The sequence below is a fragment of the Zootermopsis nevadensis genome, unplaced genomic scaffold, assembly GCF_977971745.1.
Source record: "Zootermopsis nevadensis isolate Lab colony 2312 unplaced genomic scaffold, Znev_1.0 Znev_ptg000010l, whole genome shotgun sequence".
Taxonomy (NCBI): domain Eukaryota; kingdom Metazoa; phylum Arthropoda; class Insecta; order Blattodea; family Termopsidae; genus Zootermopsis; species Zootermopsis nevadensis.
In genome coordinates this window covers 17,506,680-17,528,283 of record NW_028259142.1, presented here as the reverse complement: position 1 = coordinate 17,528,283, position 21,604 = coordinate 17,506,680, and the positions used below count along the sequence as shown (strand labels likewise).

General features: G+C 36.2%; 1 protein-coding gene and 1 long non-coding RNA gene across 4 annotated transcripts in view; one reads left to right on the top strand and one right to left on the bottom strand.

The window, feature by feature from the left end:
• The window catches only part of LOC147874272 (uncharacterized), a 79,470-nt gene extending 63,881 nt beyond the window's left edge, over nt 1–15,589 (top strand). Inside the window, exon 3 of the long non-coding RNA XR_015534597.1 lies at nt 13,884–15,589. This is a non-coding gene — a long non-coding RNA (uncharacterized LOC147874272). The remainder of the gene's footprint in view (nt 1–13,883) is intronic.
• Nucleotides 1–17,762, bottom strand: part of CngA (Cyclic nucleotide-gated ion channel subunit A) — an 80,075-nt gene extending 62,313 nt beyond the window's left edge. For 2 of the 3 annotated variants that reach the window (XM_022079249.2, XM_022079253.2), the window contains exon 1: nt 16,846–17,760. The gene's annotated coding sequence lies outside the window, so the exon portion shown is untranslated. Of the gene's footprint in view, nt 1–16,845 lie in introns of all 3 variants that reach the window. The other variant, XR_002545650.2, reaches the window with a different exon arrangement.
• Nucleotides 17,763–21,604: the final 3,842 nt, after the last annotated feature.

Here is a 21,604-nt window from a genome sequence, read left to right as displayed (position 1 = left end):
GCTTGATAAGAATTGGAAATTTCTTGTCTAGCCAATACTTTTCAAGACCTCAACGTGACCGTATATGATTGCGCTGATTACGTTTGTTTTGGTAATATCGAAGTTAATTAACGTGTTTAGTGTTTTTATGAAAGTATCATATGTGTTTTACATGATTTTATTGCATTTCTTTTAATTTTGGTGATGCTGTTATCTTTACGGTTCTCCGAGACATTTAGCAAAGCAGTCAATTCTCAATACAATCGCTCTATTTGCTTCCACGTATCTGAGTCTTAAAGTATACGACGACAGTAAAACAGACAATAAACATCTACTAAGACGAATACGACACAGATAACCTAGAAACATTTGACCTTGTCTTGATAAGCTACATAAATATACGAATAGACCTCTGAGTCCCTTCGACGATTCTTTTCACTAGGACGGACACATTTTAATAGTTATTTGAAAACGAGCTATGTCTGGCAATAGCAGGATCAGACTGTAATCCTCACGTAAAATTCAAACGTTTCTTTTCCCTGCTTAATATGAATTTGTGTCAGTGACAACACAACACCCGATATTCACGACAGCAGCTTGTATCTGACATAGTTTGTACCTGGATAACTTACTTCTTACAGTGCGGTTTTAAAATCAGTAGCATCTGTGACACTTGAACAAAAAGCAGCAGACAAAATAAGAATCACTCTTTTTGAAAATCCTTTGGAGTAAAAAAAGGGAGATTGTAGTGACTAGCAACAAATTAAATAATTTCGCTATTCTGGTTACAAATGGTCTCGGACCGGATGTGGCTCGCGGGCCGTTAATTTATTACGCAGATATTGACTACCAGGTATTACTGTTTCTTGTAACACAACAAATACTGCCTCTCGTTGAGAAATGAATGGAACTGAGACACGTAGATAACTCCGTCATGGAAATTAGTGTGATAAATTTAGATTAGACGAATAGGAGTTACGGTAACTTTGGAGCCTGTAGACGTGTAACCAATACTAAAATCGGTGGAAAACGTGGGAAAACAAAGAATCCAGTATCATGATGCTTCTATCTGGCCACTCCTAATGCCATAAAAGTTGGGAACGCCTACTGAAGAGTATTTCGGCTATAAGCAATACAACTACGTCGGAGAAGTTGCCGCCGTATCACGGCGGTCAAGTAAATAATGATTCATTAAAGACGGGACAACAAAAACAGAACAAATTTCGGGAGTTCGAGAGTTTATGTAATTTAACAACGCTGTTTCAATTGCAAAGGATGTACAGCACCGAATAATACGTGAGGAAGGAAATGAATGGTCGGTAGGTAAGGATTTGTAATAGGATAGCCTTGGCTAGTTTCCAAGTACTATACCAGCATTCGGCTACATAGACTGGGGAGAGCAACAGGGAAATAAATAAAATGGAGGTAAAGGTACACGACAGAAATGATTAGAAGAGAATCATACTCCAATGGAGGTTCAATATATACGCGACCAAGGACTATTATCAAAGATATGTCCTCTTTCATGAAGTTACATATATTCGTCTTTCGTGTTTCGTTTCTTGCGATAACCTGCAGGATTTCTTCTCACAGTCATCTTCATTTACTCTGGCGACCTCTCATGTCTATTTATTTTAGTTACAGGGTTTATTAGTGGTTATTATGATTGTCGTAAACCATCAGGCCGACGGACATGACAGAACTAGAAGTTGTTATACTGTTTTTTCCTTCGTTATACAAATTCGGGAATGAGGAAGGACGTCTTTGATCTCGCCTTCGGCCAAAGAATGAGTTAGTTCGTCTCTGCCTGCAAGTACAAATGGCAACACAGCAACACGAGTAGTCAATTAATTTACTTCGTTGTTTTGGTTAGTTGGATATTCACCTGGATATTTCATTAGGTTCAGCCAGGAATTCAAATAATATACTGATGAAATATAAATCACAATCCAGTAACACCGTTTATCAGCTTTCTAAAATAGATGGTTATTCAGATACCTACTTTATTAATAAGACATTATTTGTTTTTTGTTAGTTTAGTCTTCGTTGAGTTGTTTGTTAAGTAACATGGCCTTTTAGGTCTGCTAGTTTAGGATTATCAAAGACCATACCTGGAACTACGTACCACAACACAGAAATATCCAGTTTGTGTAGTTGCCTGATTATCTCAAGATTATTTTAATATTCTGATTATTTTCTTTCCTACGTAGACCATTCTGCTTTATTAAGAAGACTCGTAATAATGTAGTTATCGCAAAAAAAATCAGCACAAATTTGTTTCACTGTCTCATGTTCATATTAATCTTTGTTAACTGTTTGTCACATCCCTCTGTATAGCAGTTAACTCGTTAGGGAAGTCAGAACCTGATTGTAGCCCGGCTCATACATATTTTATGAAGGCGTCCCGCATGAAATCACAGTCGCGGAGGAAGCAATGCTCCCTTGGAGAGGATGGGATCGATCATGGTCCACAGGGAGTACGTCCTGCGTAATTAAACTCCGCTCGATTGGAAAGACCTTAACGTGAGGAACACTTTATATAACACTTCGTACTACACGCTGGGCCTACTGGTCGTGTCATATTAAATCTTCAGTATTATCAGACATTTTCGATTATCCGGCCATTCTTCTGTCCCATTTAGCTTGGAAAATCGGGACTCTACTGTATCAGTATGGAAGTTAATGCTATAAATTATAGTGTTCTTACAATGATGCGCATAAAATAAATTCATAATTTGGAAACCATGTAAGCCCGCGTGTTCGAATTTTTCATGTCCGCAAGTATTCGACAGATTTATGTTCTGGTATTGGTAAACTTATGGAACGAACTGGATTTTTGTTTATTTTGGCTCTTTCATATGAACATTTGTGGATATGGTGAAATTTTAACGAAATATAATGAAAATAGTTTCTGACTTGTACATTGTGGTATCTGTTGCATCCGCAACAATACAGGTATCATCAAGGGGCCGGCGAAGTATGAATAATCGTAACTAATCCATTTGAAATGTGTGCTCCGCAATGGAACATTTCGAAAATATTTTCATTTATCTGTGATAGGTCTGTTTGGGCCGAAATATGTAGCTCTTATAAACACCGAACGATGTCAATAAATTTTTATAAGTGTTGTGTGTGACGGTACTATAACTTGTATTTATCTACTTTGAAACAGGTGAACACAACAGGATGCTTTAATTTAACATTAGATTCTCGCTGTCTAGCTCTATATTTCTGCTATAGCGACCGTCCATTTATTGATCGACGTCTGGTTATTTAAACGGTTTCGGTAGGATTTAAAGCCGTGAATCGATGGCCACGAACACGTCATTAATGCTCTGCTTTGCTACCCTTTCTTTGCAAAATCGAAATTCCCACCTCTAAACCCTCCGTGAAAATGGTGTAAGGGCTGAAAAATAGTTCACGACCAGGCGCAGATGAATTTGAATTTAAGATGGTTGTGTAAAAAAAAAACACACAGCTGCAGCTCGGCGGGTGGGTGCAACAGTGATTCATGTTCAATACAGTTTTCTTCTATATTTAATGTCCGACATTTAGACACAAAAATGTCAGAATCATTTCATATGTCTGCACCAAGTGGCCCTATTATGTGACACGTATTGTACAGTCCGCTTCCGTAGAAGGCTACCATGTGCATCACAATATAGTAACTTGATGTGCATATTGAAAGTTTTATTTCGAACAGAAGTTAAGTTAAATATTTAATGATTCACGTGCTATTCAATGATGTTGCTCCCACTGCGGTAGTTATATAGCGTCAAATGAGATGCAAATGTAATTATTATTTGTGTATTTTGTAGAAAGTTGCTATGACCTATTTGAAAATTGTTGTGAAATTTGAGTGTGGATGCTGAGGAAGATAACTGAAAATCTCTAGATAGTCATTTTCTCCGCCACGACCAGGACCAAGTGGCTCCCGAATGGAAGTCTTAAGCTATTCGATCTAGTTCAGTAAGAATGCTATATGCTTGCCTTGCCAGTCTAGTGGCGCTGTTGTAACCTCTGAAAGCCCCGACTGTCATCCACTTCCATTAAGGAAGATTTACCTCTTCACGTTTCTACACAAGTGATCCCGACCTGGAAAATAAAGCTGAAATTACTGCCAAAAACAAATAATTTACATATTGCTCCTGGCAGTCGTTCCTCTGCAAAAATTGAAGAACTGACTGCTTGGAGTGCGAATAATTACCAGTTGCGCTTTTTTCTATTTTGAATACTTCATAAAGGGTTCCCCAAAACGATTTTCCCCGGTTAAATTAGTTGTTTATATATTTGCTTCTGCAAGGCTAATTGCATCAAAGACAACACAGTCTGAAACCTATTTTCTCTTATAATTATTAATTTGCAACACATCCTAAAGTGCTTCGAACGTGGGTTCCAGATTTTAATGAGATATGTAATTCTTATTCTGTAGGGTTCTGACGATGGTGTATTACAATCTGAATCATTGAGGTTTTGGACATTGTCCATCTTCTGGTTATTCTAAAATAAACACGTTTCAACAATTGTGTCAGTTTTCGTCGTCAGGTGTTGGGAAAAGGAGAACCAATTCATTTGGGTCCGTTTCAAAGAGTGATTGAAGTTAGCTGTTTAAATGAACACAACTGAGTAGGTGTCCCTCTTCCCTAAACCTGAGCGCTGAAACTGATGCAATTTTCGAAAACGTACGTTTCTAGAATAACAAAATATGGGCAATGTCCAAAAACTCAGTAATTCAGAATATAATTCTTAATGTATACGCTAATTATCTGTACGATAGGCCGTTTTGAATAAATTAAGTTATAAACTTTGACTATTGCTTCACGTTTATATTAAATGAATAGGAAATATATTGAAATCCATTGGGTAGATTCCGAAATTAATATACAGACATAAATTCAGACACATACTTCCAATTATGCGTGCGTTTTTTTTACACTTTTTCAAGGACCTTATATATCCGTGACTAAAATATATTGGCTTAAGTTCTTTTGTGAAAATTACGCAAGTCTGATGTGACTTTCTTCTAGCGGACTCATTGTTTAGCATCTTTCGCTACTGAACCGCTCACATTTAAGGCACAGGACCATATTAAATACCGCTGAAATGTTGCCTTCTGCCTCTAATATGTTTACACAAGCTGTGCAGAGTGTAATTACATTACATCACATTGCCTTAGTTATGGGAACTCTTTAAATAAAGGTTAGCATCGCTGCGTGGGAGCGCTTGGCATCTTTTCGTTTCACGTGAGAGACAACAGTAGTTCTTAGCATGTGGATTACAATTAACATGTTCTTTCATCGCAGTTTAAATAACATAATTTATTTTTTTGTACTGACTTCATTGGGCAGTTTTTCTTTTTCTTGATAACCTAAAATATGCCTAACAGATAATGAAATTCCGAGTCTTTTATGGAAATTACGCGTGATAGTTTTTATAAAAGCGATAACCCGTCGCTATGATGACAAAGACAGTAAACACCTCCGAGACGTCGGTAAATTTCTACCAGACTACACGACGCAATATTTCAGAAAATAGCCGTGAGATCCTAAAATCTCAACCTTTAGCTAGTTCGCGTTTATTAATACGTTGGTCCCCAAGCTATTTTTTTCAAGACATACATTTCCTCTCATATTCTGTGACCCACCGATTATACCCGTCCTACATTGGGAAAACAATTTAAAACTCTTACTCTGTGAACCGTGTGACATGCATCTTTCTCTTCCCAGCTGTGGCACTAGAAATGCGTTATTTCAGACCGTGAAGACTGAGTCTCCAGTACACGATGCAGTCCTGTGACCCATCAATGCCACTCGCGATAATGAAGTTTGTTCTCATAAGTCCGCTGATTTCACTTGGAACCTATGCGTCAAGGGTGAATATGCCACTCCCATTTCTTGCTTGATGTTGTTTAAAATCTTTGCTGAAAGCTGGAATCACTTTGACATAATGTCATTCATTGAAACTTAATTTTGGCTATTATTTCGAAAATGAAACATTTACGACCCCATGTTTATAGGAACATTTTTTTCTTATTTTTGATCCTGGAACACGCACACAAAGTTTTTAAACATACTTTTGACTCATTCTGTATAGAAAAATATTTTACGAGGAAATCTAATTTAAACAATACACTATTTTGTATGATTTAAAATTGGATTTTAGTTATTTTTTTTTAGTTTCCACGTGTCTGTAGCTCATCATATCCTGCCACTATACAATATTGGAACTAAAAATAATAAAATCCATTTTAAATTCTGAATATCCTGCGTTAAAATGGAGACGAATAATGTAAATAGAAAACCTACACGGGATTTACACATTCCTGCTTCGGGTAGTATTTAGTGTTGCCAAGTTTATTTGTAATAGGAATATTTGTTTACTAAGATAATAAATATATTTACTAAATTCTACTATCATATTTTAGCACGAACTTCGGCGAATAGTTACTTTAAACTGCATAATAAGTATGTCTATTACTACTAGATGACAACGCGCTACGTAGGTCTATATCAAATAATGTTTTATTTAACACTTTTCGTGTTATTGTCGAGATATATCGTAAGGAAAGGTGTGCTCTTTTCTCGCACGTGTCTGCTGTTTTGCGTTATCAGTGGAGGACAGTCTGTTTCGCCATCTCACGGAAATTTAAGCTGGACACTTAAGGCAAATTTGGAAGTTAACTACGAAACTTTCTGTTCAGAACCTATTCCATTAAATAATTATCTACATATTTACGTATGTTGAGTTTTGTCTATTTTCGTATTAACAAGCTATCGTATGTTTTGTGAGTTGGCTCTTTTGCCTTCCTCAGACGGTTGATTTTTATAATACTCACACATGTTATTTGTTTATTTTGTATTTGATCATAATCGAAACTAGAAACTCCTGAACCATCGTGGTCTAGAAATAAATCTGGTATTGAGGGTACATGAAGTTTTTTTTTCGGCGAAGAGTAGCTAATATTTATATAAAATAGCACAATCGCTTTACATAATTTTTACATTTCAGTTGACGATTGACGCAAGCTGAGTCTTTCAGCAAGAACTGTAACAATAGAAATAATATGTGGTAGAATTGATAGATTTTAGTGAGAAATCTTTTCTGACAGCAGTTGAGTGAAACTTGCTTTTGAAATCTGCCTTTGTATATTGGATGTGAGAATATACTGTTAGACCTTCTGAGTTTTACAGACGAAAAAGAAACTTACTATAAATCCGCAGTTATGAAATCGGTTTATTTCGACTGTTAACTGTGATACCGTTCAAGTGACGCAGTCAAGTTGTCAGCAGATTGATGAGTTGGTAGTTTCAAAAATGAACTGTATTACAATTCCAGTGGATGCATAACGAAAATGACATCCAATCCAAACCACAGACTCGTGGCTTCATACACTATAACGTGATTCCCAGTTCCATAAAGTAGTTATGAAGAGAGAAATTTAGTACCGAAAATGTGTAATAGGCTCGTAAAATCTCGTCGTAATCAAACTTCATTCGCATTTAATGTAAAAACTTGCATATCAAGCAACGACAATGAAGATTGCTGTCTTCTGGGTTGTTGCGTCGTGTAGTCTGGTCTAGTCAGAGGTACTTTCTGCCTCCATCATCAGGGCGAAACTTATCACCCTGATGATGACGTTCAGCAGAAATGGTTTTATTTTCACGGTTCGCGCTATGCCTGTTTCTTGCTGCAGAACAAGTCAGTCAGAAAATCAGTAATATAGTGCGCTTGCAGTGATACATAACCATGTAGTGGAGAACTACTTTTCCCGCTTGTCACATCCAACGTATTTTACTCATTCACTTCATGTGTAACGTGAACGATGTATAGGTAGAGTCAATTGCGCACAACAACCGCGTATGCATGAAATCCCAACACCCGTGTCCACTGAACTTTGGTAAATCACTGATCGCGGACTGCGGTGTGCGAACCACTGGCCTGTTTGTTTTCTTTATCCATTAGCAAATCATCGAAAGAGATATACAGACCTAGAGGAAGGAGAGTAAGAATCATGGGAATTGGGACGAACATTACAATTACATTTACCCCCATATCTCTTCCAGAGGAATGAATTTTAGAAGCAGACTGCCGTATTTTCTTATTTTACAGAATGGGCGGGAGAAGTAGTATATAACAACAACTTTTAATATAAGTCTGTTCTGATCGAGTGATTACATGTTTAAATGCCCATGCGCTCTTCATCTCTCCACGCGTCTACTCGAAGCCTTAACTACATTTCTTACCATCTAGCGTCCTTGACGTAATTGAAGTTAGAGAAGGAATAAAATAATGTTTTGTGTTCTTCGCAAAAAAATGCATAAATTAGAGCGTGATGGGGAGTGCATGCTCGCCCTTCCGAATAATTAAATCTTCGAAACTAGCGAGCAGAGTTCAATAAATTTGGTTTTGAGGTAGACATTGAAAGTTGTCTGACAAAATTGATTTTGGTTCGTATCAGACTTTGTATGTATGTCTTCTACTTTACACGACGTTGAAACAGGAATTCTTTTCATAAATAGCTCATTGACCAAAATAATCGTAGCTCATATGACGTATATGCATTATGCGATACAAAGTTTGTTGGGCACATTTTTCTCCACGATATAGTGAGTCAAATACGACGGAAATTAATGTGGGTTTATGGTATAAAATCAAATTCAAATATTTTATCAGCTTCTCTTCCTGATTTCGTTGTAAATAAAGGAACAAACAATTCGTTCCTGTATTCCTAACTAGTTTTGTAAACGACAGTGGTTACACGTTACTTTACGAATTACTGACGCTCATTTCTATTAGAGAAGTTCAGCAGAAGACTGATAAGACGAAAGAAAGTACAAATTAATTTTTATTTGCAATAACCGAAGATAGATTCTCAGAGGAATGCAAATTCGCAAATAAAACATTTTGAAAACACGTGTACTTCCTTTTCGCCCATATAATACTATTTTAGTATCAGCACGAAAGGATTCTCAGCAAAAGTTAACCTAATAAGAATTAAACAATTACTCAGATAGAGTGACGAAGAAAATGTAGGTGGGCATAGCAGAAGTCGTCAACAGCTCTACTGTCTCCTGCTGATCTTCAGTTGTTATGACTTAGCCATTGCCGTTACTGTCATTGGCGTTACATCTCCTCTACAGTAACAGTACAGATATCGTTGAAAACTTGAAAGGATATATATAAACCTGGGCCTTCACCTCTCTAACTACATTTTCGAATAAATCTAACCTTGACACTTGTATTTATAGCGACGGATTTGACTGCGTGTAACAGCTTCCAAATGTTCACGCCCTTGCCTTGGCTTTAATATGAACTTATCTTTCGTTTTTTATCAAGAAATTAAGATACTTTACACTTGTCTGCTTGTTTCTATCTTAATTTTCCTTCTTTCTTGCTCTGTCTTTCTTTCATTTCCTCCATTATATTTGCAACGTTTTACAGGCTGCTTGTTTCTCCGCGGCCTTCATTTCTCTCTTAATTGAAGTTACGCCTCTGATGATGGAGGCAAATACAGTCTCCGAACCGTTGAGAAGTCACACCATTCGTACAAGGCTGAGCGCGAGACTTCTTTGAAACAGTCTGTCTACTACATGCAGTTCTTCTTCTTATTCTTGACATTACTGGGCCTGCTTAAACTTTCCATTTTCTAATAATGTCACACAAAAAAAACATATTTTATATAATGTTAAGTCTGTGTGCATTTTTACCCTACATTCGGAATTATTGTACGTTGCATGTAAATAATCAGTATGGGAGCAGATCCCAAAGTTTTAACGCAACTATTACCAAATCCCACTATTTTACACACAATCCTGAGCCGGTTCCATTACCTCTCATCCCCACAATCTGACTCCTTGAAGAGTCTTGCCATATCCTTATGGACCATTCAAGAGGAAGTTTCCCATGAGGTTTACTTACGAAAACTTTGTCTTCATGCCTCGTCTCAGCCCTCCTAGCCACATGTCCAGCCCATCTTAACCTCCTAGGCTTCGTTGTCGTAGCAATTATAGGTGACCTACGTAAATGACGAAGTTCCTCGTTATTCAGTATCTAAACTGCAGAGTTCCTCTTGATCCTCATATCCAATGACATTATCAGACATCGTTAGACAATGTAGCTGGGTGATAGACTACTTCGCAAGATGAAACTTCTTGTTATGTAATTTGCCTTCATCTCCCATTTAGTTCATGATTAGTAATTTCAAACTTGTTTTCGGAACTTTGAATTTCAAAACCTTGGGTTTATATTCCTCCCAGAATGAAGCATAATAGAGCCCATACTAATCATCTGTTAGAATTGCTCTGAGACAAGAAAATAATAAGAGGCACACAAAGACACTACAGCTGTCCAAAGATCTGTTTGCCATGTGTAGGAATTTTTGCTTTTATTAATATTATAACCATTTTACCTAATGGCATGATAATGTTTCTTGCCGTACATAACTAAATAACCACCAGAGTAAAAAATATCTAAATATAAAATGTAGCTGTCTACTACATAAAATAGTCTTACGTAGTTGTATCTTGTACTTGGTGATGTATTGAATGACTCTGTATAGTGGTTAACAACTTCTGCTAAGTAACAGGCAAGTAAGGGCCCGATTTTTGGTCCAGAGACTGGCTGTTGAGGCTGTTTTTTCATATTTTTCCTCAGTCCCCTAGAAAATTCTTGAATATAACCTCCAAATATATCACGATCATTTCTTTCCGATCATGTAAATTTTATGACTATAATAATCATCTCACCTGATAGCATGAGACAGTTGATCTGTTGTAAGCTTCATGTTTTATCTCAGTAGTATTCCTAACGGAATTATCATTATTATAGTCATTCATGTTTCTGGTCCCTATAGAAATGAGGAAGGAATCCTCGAATTTCGACAAAACATGCCCGATCAGTCCGCTGTATAAAGTATCACACGAGTGTAGTTTTTTTCAACAAGCCGCCTCTGTCAAGGCGTATAGCAATTTGGCTCGTATTATGTATTAATTTACCATGCGTGACATTTCTACCGGTATTAAATTGAGCTTAATTCGGGCTCGGAGCTAAATATAAGATATGAAATTCAGGGCGAAATAAAATAACTGTGCACAGAAGCTGTGGACAAAGGGTGTCAATTAACCGTTGCCGAGAGCTGTCATTGGTGGTTCATAAAAGTTGAGCGTCTGTAATTGAGAGCACTGCGGATGCGCTATAAATCAGCATGTTAGAGATATGTTTATTACCTGGTTATTTATACACATATTCGATAAGTAAAAGTAAAGTAAAGTTTGTCCCACTATACGCCATGTAGGCGTTTGGGGTGAGTGGAGGTTTAGCTCCTCTCTTCCTTGACCTCGGCACTAGATGGGGGTGAGTGGTCAGCATCACGCCCCGGCCGGCTTTACCCCCGGGAAAGGACCCCGGTACCCATTGTAGAGGAGGCTGGGTGGGCCCCAGAGCCGGTCTGGACGCAGAGGCTAGAGGAAAAATCCTCTGCCCCCGTAGGGGATCGAACCCCGGTCGTCCAGCCCGTAGCTAGTCACCATACTGACTGAGCTATATATTCCATAAGTACATCACAGAATAAGTGGAATAAATAAAGAAAGAAAACTATGAAAGAAAGCAAGAAATAAGTGGACTCCACTTCCCAGACCGTTTGTAATCAGGCTCTCGAAATTTGTTGTTCATTTTTTTAATAGTTCTTATATGCTGATTTATTGTTTTTACTCCTTAGGATTTCGGAAAAAAATCGTGATTCTCACCTCGTCTGCTGCTTTACGTTTAAGTGCCGTAAAATGTAAGTTCTTCGCGCGAAAATTGTGTCGGACACAAGTCGTTGCAGTATCAAATTTAAAATAATATGAAACTCTGTAGTAATTTATGCATATTTTAATAAAATTATTTTTAGTATACATTATGGGAGTTTGTCATTTCTGAATAAATATTTTAATTTGTTTAAATGTTCTCTATCGAAATGTTCGATTTACATTAAAAAGTGATGTTCTAATGTAAATCGAACATTTCGATAGAGAACATCATTTTAAATATTTAAATGTTAATTTTAGTAATATTTTAATATTTAATAGAAATTTTATTGTGATTTGACTGACAAGATTTAAACAAATATATATTTATCACAATATGACGCAACTTTATCATCTCATAAATATTTTAAGTAAAATGAAAACCCACTATTAGTTTTCAAATTAGTGCCAGGAGGGATTTCTTGGCCTTTGGACCAAACAGAAAATTATTCTTGGTCCGAGGAAACATTTTTGACCACCCTACCTTAGGGTTAGAGGCGCAGGTTTCGTACTAGTGTGTATCAGGTGAAATTATAATTTTATATTTTAATCTTCATTATTTTATGTGTTATACGGGAATTTAAAAGATTTCGAACGAAATGGCCGCAATCAATTCAGCACAGATCAAAATACCAGTACGCTTTTTTTCAGTAAACGACATCAAACTGAATTAGAGGAAAAGTGAAAATATTAATCGTCCATGTTTTCTGTTTTACTTACGAGATAGAACAATTTTAAAACATGCTGGATTAAACACCGGTCATTGAAACATCGTACTTCTGCATAAATTCCCTACTCTTTTGATGCAGTATAAGAAGGAATTGTGTATTAAATCCGTCATTTAAGTCCAACAAGTGGAGGAACTTTGACTTTAATGACGCTATTGTCCGCTTCTTGTGTTATTCTTATGTCGCTGTAACTTTCATCGCTGACAGCTTGGAAACAAATCCTCTACCGCCGCGCCGTTTGTGATTTAACGAGACGTCGGTTACTCCTTCGGAGCCGGATGAAATTGAAGTAGAAGGCAAGAGATGAGTAAAACAATGAAAGTACATATGAAATAAATTTTGCTACCTGTTCTTTAACCCGACATAATAAGCTTTGTAGAACGTCACACAGATTTGTCAGGTATATTTTCGTTGGTGAATTTTGTTTCGCGCAAATGCCTTCTTTTGTGTGTATAAGTTACATTCATGGCATCACAGACATAACTTCCATTAGCGAAACGCCAAATCATTTTGATTTTACAAAGAACAGACAGGAGAAGTATTCATATATTTATTTTACAGTCTATACACAAACTTATTTAAAAATGTTGTTAAAATATTATAACATTTACAGTATAAAGTATATTATGTTATATTTATGGCGCTCCTTTATCGTAGTACGACATTATATTATGTATAATAGTTTTTAAAATAATATAGATTGATAAACCTGAAGATGATGTCATAAAACATCGAAACATGTCGTCCAAAAACAAAAATAAAAGCGCTGAATAATATAATGTCGTACTACGATAAAGGAGCGCCATAAATATAACATAATATACTTTATACTGTAAATGTTATAATATTTTAACAACATTTTTAAATAAGTTTGTGTATAGACTGTAAAATAAATATATGTATATGATGCAACACAAACATGACGCACTTAAGATACAAATAGGAGAAGTATTGTTGTCGCTAACGTTGTTAATTACTAGTTATTATGTATTCTTTACACGATGTTCATGAGATGAACGCACATGGCAGAAGTTATTTGTTCTTGTACTGTCTCGTTAAACATTCACATATAAAAAAATGTTTTAAATGAAAGTAGCAGACCGTAATTAAATACGTGTTTTATACTACGGACAATATTTGTATGGGTTTTTATATAGTATAAAATCAGTAAACTTTTATTTGAGCTCAATATAAGATATAAGTTATAGCACACTGATACGGATAAAAATAAATGTAATTATATAACTTGTAAACTCCCATATACCAATTTCTACTATAATTTGTTCAAAAATTTCGGAGGTAGGCCTACGTGGATATTCAGACGCGACCTTACTCATAACACATGCACGTCAGAAACGAACGCACAATTAATAATCCCTTTACTTACCAGCATCGCCGCTTCAGCCCTGAAGATGATGACAAAATATTTCTCCGAAGTGTTGGCATTTACCAACGAGTCTACACGGCACCAATGCCCGGAAGAATATCACCATCCTCATCGCCGTGGAAACCTCAAATATCACAGTAAATAATGTGTTTCCTGCAATGTTAATAAATTTGGCCAAAGAAAAATCTACTGATCATAGGGCACAATGAAGTTGGCCATGGTTTATGATGAGACAATTTCTTCTATGCCATAGCCTTCTTGAGCGATGTAACTAACTCATGGAATAGAGTTCTTGTGAAGATAATAGTACTCTCAACTAGTCAATAAATTTCCCTCCTTTTACAGAACCCAAAGGTTCATTGCCGTATTCACGAGAGGTCGCCACTGGTCTTGGTCGTAAGCCATATGACTCCAATCCACATCTTCCAATCCTGTTTCACTAAGATCCATTTTAATATTATCCTTCCATCTATATTCTGGTCATCCCAGTTATTGGGACACGTAGATAAGACAAGTTTTCAAACACCATTTCCGTTTTCCGCCCAGTCCTTCTTCTTAACTGAATCGAGAAATCTCACAAGCCACGCGTGGTCAGTAGAATTTATATTACATCAGCTGAAATATGGTGAAGGCGTAATAGCCAACTTCTCTTTTGTGTCAGGCCGAAAAAAGATTTTACGCCAGTATAGCCTTCCCTTGTGTAAGGTTAGCAGCATCCTCAATCTGTCCACTTTGTTGTGGATCACGTTACTATTCCAAGGCCTTTGTGTGTCACAGTGCTTATAATCCAGTCCCATCACCCTACTAAGCTTTAGCGGCTGAGCACCGTTTCATGGACGTAAATGTTTTTAACACATCATAAATTTTTAGTACGAGACTTTCCATATAAAAAGGCGTCCAAGATAATGGACTGCAGTGATCATTTCGATGTGGCTCTTGAAATTTACAATTGTAAATTTTAATGTACGACGCGTCGTTGGAAAACCCCTTTGGACACACCTGTGCCGAAAGTGTCTGCCTCCCTTATACCCGTCTTTTCAGTCGCATGCTTTATTAAACGTGGTGCTTAATTCTTTCCATTTTAATAGGGTATTTTTCCGTACAAATTTCAGTAAGACAGCCGTGCCTATTTTTGTAAAATCGACGTACAATATAACAAAGTACATTACTTTTTGTAAAATTTTTGTTCTCCTTTCTGTTTCGACAGTTTCTGTTTATTACAGACAACTTAATATTGATTTTCACTCTGTTTTTTCTAGTTTTAAATTGAATCTAGGCTCCTTTTTAGACAAATTTTACAGTAGCTTAAAATAATCGTCCACGAAGCGGGCTGTACCATCGTCAATTTTCGTAACGTGTTTGCGTAATAAATATCATGTTCCGGAGGATTAGTATGCCATTGGCTCAGGTCCATGCTTTATAAGCAATTTATGTTTATAACACTTCCAGGAATTAGTCTGTCTGCCGTTCTAATGACGTTTAGAAGTGGCTTAGGCTTTATCTCTAACAACGAGCTTCGAGCAACTCAAATATGAAGCACTGTATCGAGCTACAGTAGCAACCATACAGTCTGCAAACGGTTCAGTTGAATGAATCAAAAAGATGAGAACTAACTCTGTGGTACCTGCATGGCAGTTGGTAGTTACTTAGTTCAATAAAGAATTCCATGCCTGTAAAGAACCCGAAGGTGCATTGCCATATTTATAAAAGGATGCCACGTGACGCAATTCTGAGAAAGTTATATTTGGTCCACACCTTCATATCCCTTTTCTCTAATCCATTTTAATATTATCCTCTTACCTATGTCTAGTTCTGCCATGTGACTTCACTTGAGGTTTCCATAACAAAAATTTCAATTCGTTTTTCCTCCATGTGCGCTACGTGACATGTAAATCACATCTGTCTTGATTTAATCATCCAAAACATATTAGTCACAAGTTGCTAAGCACTTCATTTGTGACGTTTTCCATCTTTCTGTCACTTCCTCTCTCCTAAGTCCGGAAGAAAAATATGAGAGGCATTAAAAACTTACACAGATTGATCGAGACAGATCGAGCAGGGCCATACGTAGAAGAACCTGATTTCTGAGAATAAATTGCTGAGGAATTACATCCAACTAATTATTTGACGACGATAGAAGATCCTGATTGTTTAATGGGTAAAGATTTCAAAGGTGATCACATCATATTTTAATGTACCAATTCCTGTCTCAAAATTCATCCGGAGAGACCGAGAAGAAAAACACGATAAACCGCAATTAGAATAGCCGGTCAACGGGCCGCGATTTGTGTCAGAAATTCCCGAATATGAAGTTGGATTTCTAACAGCTACGCAGCGACATTTGATAAGAAAGTATCAGAATGGTGCCAAAAAGTATAAACACGCTTTTTATACATCGCCCGGAGATACTAATAGGATATCTAAACTAACGATTAGGAAGATTCTTAAGGAGACAGGGATAATTAGATATGTAACCGATCTTATGTTCTTTACAAAAACGCGTAACGTGGACAAATAATTTCAAATACATGCTTGTCCGAGCATATTTCGTTTCCAAATCTGCTACTAGGATTCCAGTTAAACTTGGTATATTGTGTCTATATTAAAGTAGTTATACGAATTTAATTTTTTTATATTTCTCCAAATAACACATCTACTTTCTATGAAACTTTATTATTTTTACAAAGTTTTTCAGAAACGTCTCCTCATTTAAAACATGCATGACCTATGCTTACATAAGCTATATTGAACCACTTAGTAAGCCCTTTAACCACTGATGATAACCCCGTGATAGTCGAAAAGAGTTTGGTATAATAAATATTATTAGTATAAGTGAATGAAATTTGTTGGTTTTTGTAACATATGGGTGTATACTAAACTCCTGGAACACTGTACCTAAGTTATTACTTATACTAAAACCCAATTTAAATAATCATAATGTTAAAAAAGGAAGTGTTGTACTGACCTTGGAGTAGACGATATCTTCAACTTTATAAAAGCCAGTTGAACATTTTCACAAGTTTTGAGTCTGTTTTAACATGACAGAGGCTGGTTTTTTTTTTTCAAATTTCTGTGAACCCTTAAGTAATCTTCAAGTCCGCACCAGAAACACTTGATCCACTCCACTGACACCCAAATAGTCCACTCAGTTATTCATCTTGTTGAACTGCAGCTTTAGTTATTCTAGATCACATAGTTAAGTAAAGTCCCTGCTTTCACAGCGCATAAACAAACATCCCTCAGAATTTGTGTTATTAAATCCACACAAAAATTCTCTCACTGTTCGTGTATGAGATGAAGAACTCATATAGGACTTAGCTCATTGTGTGCGACGTTTCATATGGCGAGTAAATACTAGTGTGACTAAGATGTGCTGCCAGAAAATTTTATTTTGGCTTGTTCGCTTATTTGTAACCCTTGTAATTGATACCGGAAGATATTACAAGAGCTCTGGGTTTATGTAAGCAAATTAAATGTAAATAATTATAGACTGACTAACTTACATTCTGGTTTTATAAGTCAGATATCTATCGCCGTTAGACAAGATCCTGAGTCAGTTTCATTCACTTACTTCTTTCCTAAGATCTATCTTAATGTTAACCTCCCATTTCTTTGGTCTTCCCAGTGGAAATTGAGCACCAGACATATTCAGGATGTACCAGATTCGAATCTCTGCCGGGTTATTGATTGTCCTGAATGTTTGTGGTTTCAACCAGTCTGTCCACGTGAATATAGGGATCAAACCTTCAAATTATCACCCACCGACATTTTCCAAATCCTTACCTAATCGACATTCATGACAATATTCTCGTTTCATTTGGCGCATAGCCTTGCAATTAGAAACAGTTCTTTAAATAACATTAGAATTAATGGTCAAGTCGAGTCCTCCAGAGAATTCCATATTAATTTCTTGGAACCCCCCCAACAAGAGTAAAATGTCCGGCGTATTTTAACCTTTTTGTTTTAATTGTTATAACAATTCCTGCGCGAATCATAAATTTCTTTATTATACTATGTTGTAATATCTTATTTCGTTTACTTAATTCTTATTGGGTCCACATATTATGTTAATTATTTTGTTTCCTAACACGTGTAATTTGTATTCTTTCCTTAATTAAAGTTATAACTTTAATTAAAGAAATAATTATAGACCGTGTTTCACAGCCATGTAAGACAGTTGACAAAATTGTTTCTGCATATAGCACTTTCGGAGCTCAATAGGCCCTACAACGAGAATTTTCTTACTAAATCCACAAAACTTAAGTGCACTTCAATAAATTAATTTGTTAGTAGGAATAAGTTGCTTTGATCTTTAAGACTGAAGACACAGATATCTTCTTTTTATTCATAAAGTTTGTGATTAGTGGGCAACAATTCCTTTACGTAAAATTTAGTGTCTAAAATATGAAGTGATGGTCTGGTTTAAACTAGCTCAGGATAGCTCCAGCGGCAGGATTTTGTAAACATGACAATGAATCGAATCCCGTAAGAATAGGGAATTTGACCAGCTAAGTATATAGGAAACCTTTTAGCAAAAATCCTGAGCCATGAAGGCGATTTTCACATAGCGCATAACATTATCGCAGTATGGGCTGTTTATATGTTAGTCTATCTGTGTGTGTGTGTGTGTGTGTGTAATGTCCAAAATTTTCATTAGATTTCGATGGAATTTGGTATTGGGCGTTCACGCTGAAATCTGCTGAGTTAATTTAATTAATTATTTAAATTCAAAGCACATGTAATGCAATTCTGTGTCAAACGGCTTTAGCGCAGTTAAATCTAGTAGATCATGTTTTGAACGTGATATAAAATATACAGTTGGGAAAGTCTGGTTAAATAAGCAATGAATCATGGAACAATAGACTACATGCTTGTTATTTTCTAATGTGTATCACAAGTAATTTAGTATTATACAATATTTTAAAAACTATGTTTCATTTGTCTCAGACCTTTGTAGCAGTAAACCGATACTGCCGATTATTAAATTATCTTGTAAGTTTTTAATGCAGAACCTTTAGTATTAATTGTGTCGGTAATCCCAAATCCTTTTACTACTTTGAGAGATCCTACGTGCGGACGTTCCACTGTACATAACTTAAGCAGTTGAAAATCGTCGTTAAATAAATCAAGAACAAGTGGACACTGCATCACCGTTATGCCTCCGTTATATCCATTTTCTGCAAAGAACATTTAAAAAGAAAGTCTTCGTAGGATCACTTATTCCCTTTATTAATTTTGTTGCATCAAAGACGAAGTAATATAACTTTCTGAATGGAAAAACGTCTTTTGTTTTTTCACGGTTAATCCGTACAGTTAATACTGTTATTTCCATTTTCAATATACTTTCTCCGGATATTCTTCCATTTCTTACATATAATTTTATTTATGTCCTTAAATTCGCAACAGAGCAGGAAAATATCTCACATTTCAGTTAATTTGACAGCGTAATTATATTAATTTTTGACAGGAAGTTTACACTAGCACAATATTACACAGACTTTCCATATTTGAACATTATTTCCACTTAATCATTGACGATAGTATTCAAGTTCGATTCTATGTATCGTATGCAATTGAAAATTTGTTATTTGCATAAGAGGGAAACAAGTTCTACTAGTAAAACTAACAAAGATACCCCCCCCCCCCCACTTCTTTTATTGTCTCCCTCGTTTTGCTTCTGCATATACAAAGTTGGTTTGTAAGTTTATGTAAATGGATGAACGAATTCGTGAATATACGTTCGCCTTTAAGCTCAGTAACTCTCCAAAAAAATTAAACCAATCGTAGTTTAGGGGCGACCACAGGCACTTAAACATACACTTCATCTTGACATCTCGACAATTTTTAACAACTGAATCTATAAAATGCACAAAAGTCTTCTCATCTTCGTAGAAACGATTGAAACCATAGCTGGCACGTCGCGTTCATGAATAATATGTTACTTGCTAGAGCTGGGAACCAGACAGGTCACTCACCAACTCCCGGAGGTTCGATCCAGCACCGGACGCTACCGTATCGGCGACTGCGAGCGTACCGGAGCATGGCGACGACTCCGTCACTCTGTGAAACAATCAGCGCCACTCGCGGCCCGACCTCGTGACTCCCTCCATTCATGAATACAATGCACAGACCTCGACAGTTGTCACACATGCACCAGGAATACGCGGATTCTAAGTTTTCGTAGGGACAACCCATAACAAAGTCATTATGGTTGTTTCCGTACACTTTTTACAGCTCTGCGTCACAAGGTTCACTGGGGGGGGCGTGTTTAGTAATGGCGCCGCACACATAAACAACGGCGTAATGACATCACAGCTCATTAGTCGTTGTTGTTTTCCTTGTTTCGTCGTTTCATGTAGAACTTGTCTCCTCTACTATTGCATCCCCTTATTCTGGGAATGACATCCATCTTTCGCTGTTATGTCGACACGGTAACTTTTCGCTCTTGGTAATGAACTGATTTGCAACAACATTTTTCTCTTTACATTTCTCCGTACTCTACCAAATGACAAAATTCCTCTGCAGCCTGTAACCTATGGGACACTGTATTTTGTTAGTGCTGTGCTGGAATTATCTTGAAAATCACTTTCGCCGTCCCACAGCAGACTCTTAATTTTTGTTACTTTCGAAATAATTATGGAAAACATAAAGTTGTAAGAAATTTTCTGGAATAAAAATGAATTTTAGGCCACTCTAAAAATGCAACAAAGTGAATGTATATGTTGTTTATATATATAATTAATTTTGGGAAAGAATTAAGAAGCTTATCAGATTGGAAACAAGTCTGTACGGGCCTCTGTACATCGAGCATAAACTTGTGGCAGTTATTCTTGAAAATTCTATGCTTCTTTTCAGCCGGAAGAAGGTAAATTTAAGTAGAACCCCTTCTATAGAATCTGATAAAACTCTCAACTAGTCAAAATCCCTGCCTTTTATAGAATCCAAATGTTTATTATCTTGTCACTAGTCCCAATCCTGAGCCAAATGAATGTAATCCACATCCTCCAACCCTTTTCCCTAAGATTCATTCTGATATTTTTTATCTAACGAATAACTTTCCATTACTGGCATAATTCCAAGAAACATTTGGCCAAACGTTACCCCTTTGTGTAAATAGCATTTGGAAATGAGATTTTGATCCAAGAGAGACGATTAAGCTCTGTCTAAAATGAATTATTTATTTGTGTCAAATTACGTAAAGTTTCATGTTCGTGAAAAGGCTCGTCTTAATTGATGATTGTAAAGGATGCAATTCTCAGTCAAGGTCGTTCTATGACTTCTAGTGTAAGAACAGAAAAAAAATTGCTCTGTTGCTTTTCACGTGTTTGAATTGTGAAAAACCGGTTAAAACTTAAAAAGTATCATAAGATGATAGAGTTGCGTCATATTGTGAAAATATATATTTAATTAATCTTGTCCGTATAATCACAATTTAAAATTTAAAATTAAGATAGTTAAAATACTCACTGAGAAAGTGATGTTCCAAATGTAAATCGAATGTTTCGATAAGGAGCATCACATGGTATTTTAACTATCTTAATTTTAAATTTTGAGAAAGTGATGTTCCAAATGTAAATCGAATGTTTCGATAAGGAGCATCACATGGTATTTTAACTATCTTAATTTTAAATTTTGAGAAAGTGATGTTCCAAATGTAAATCGAATGTTTCGATAAGGAGCATCACATGGTATTTTAACTATCTTAATTTTAAATTTTGAGAAAG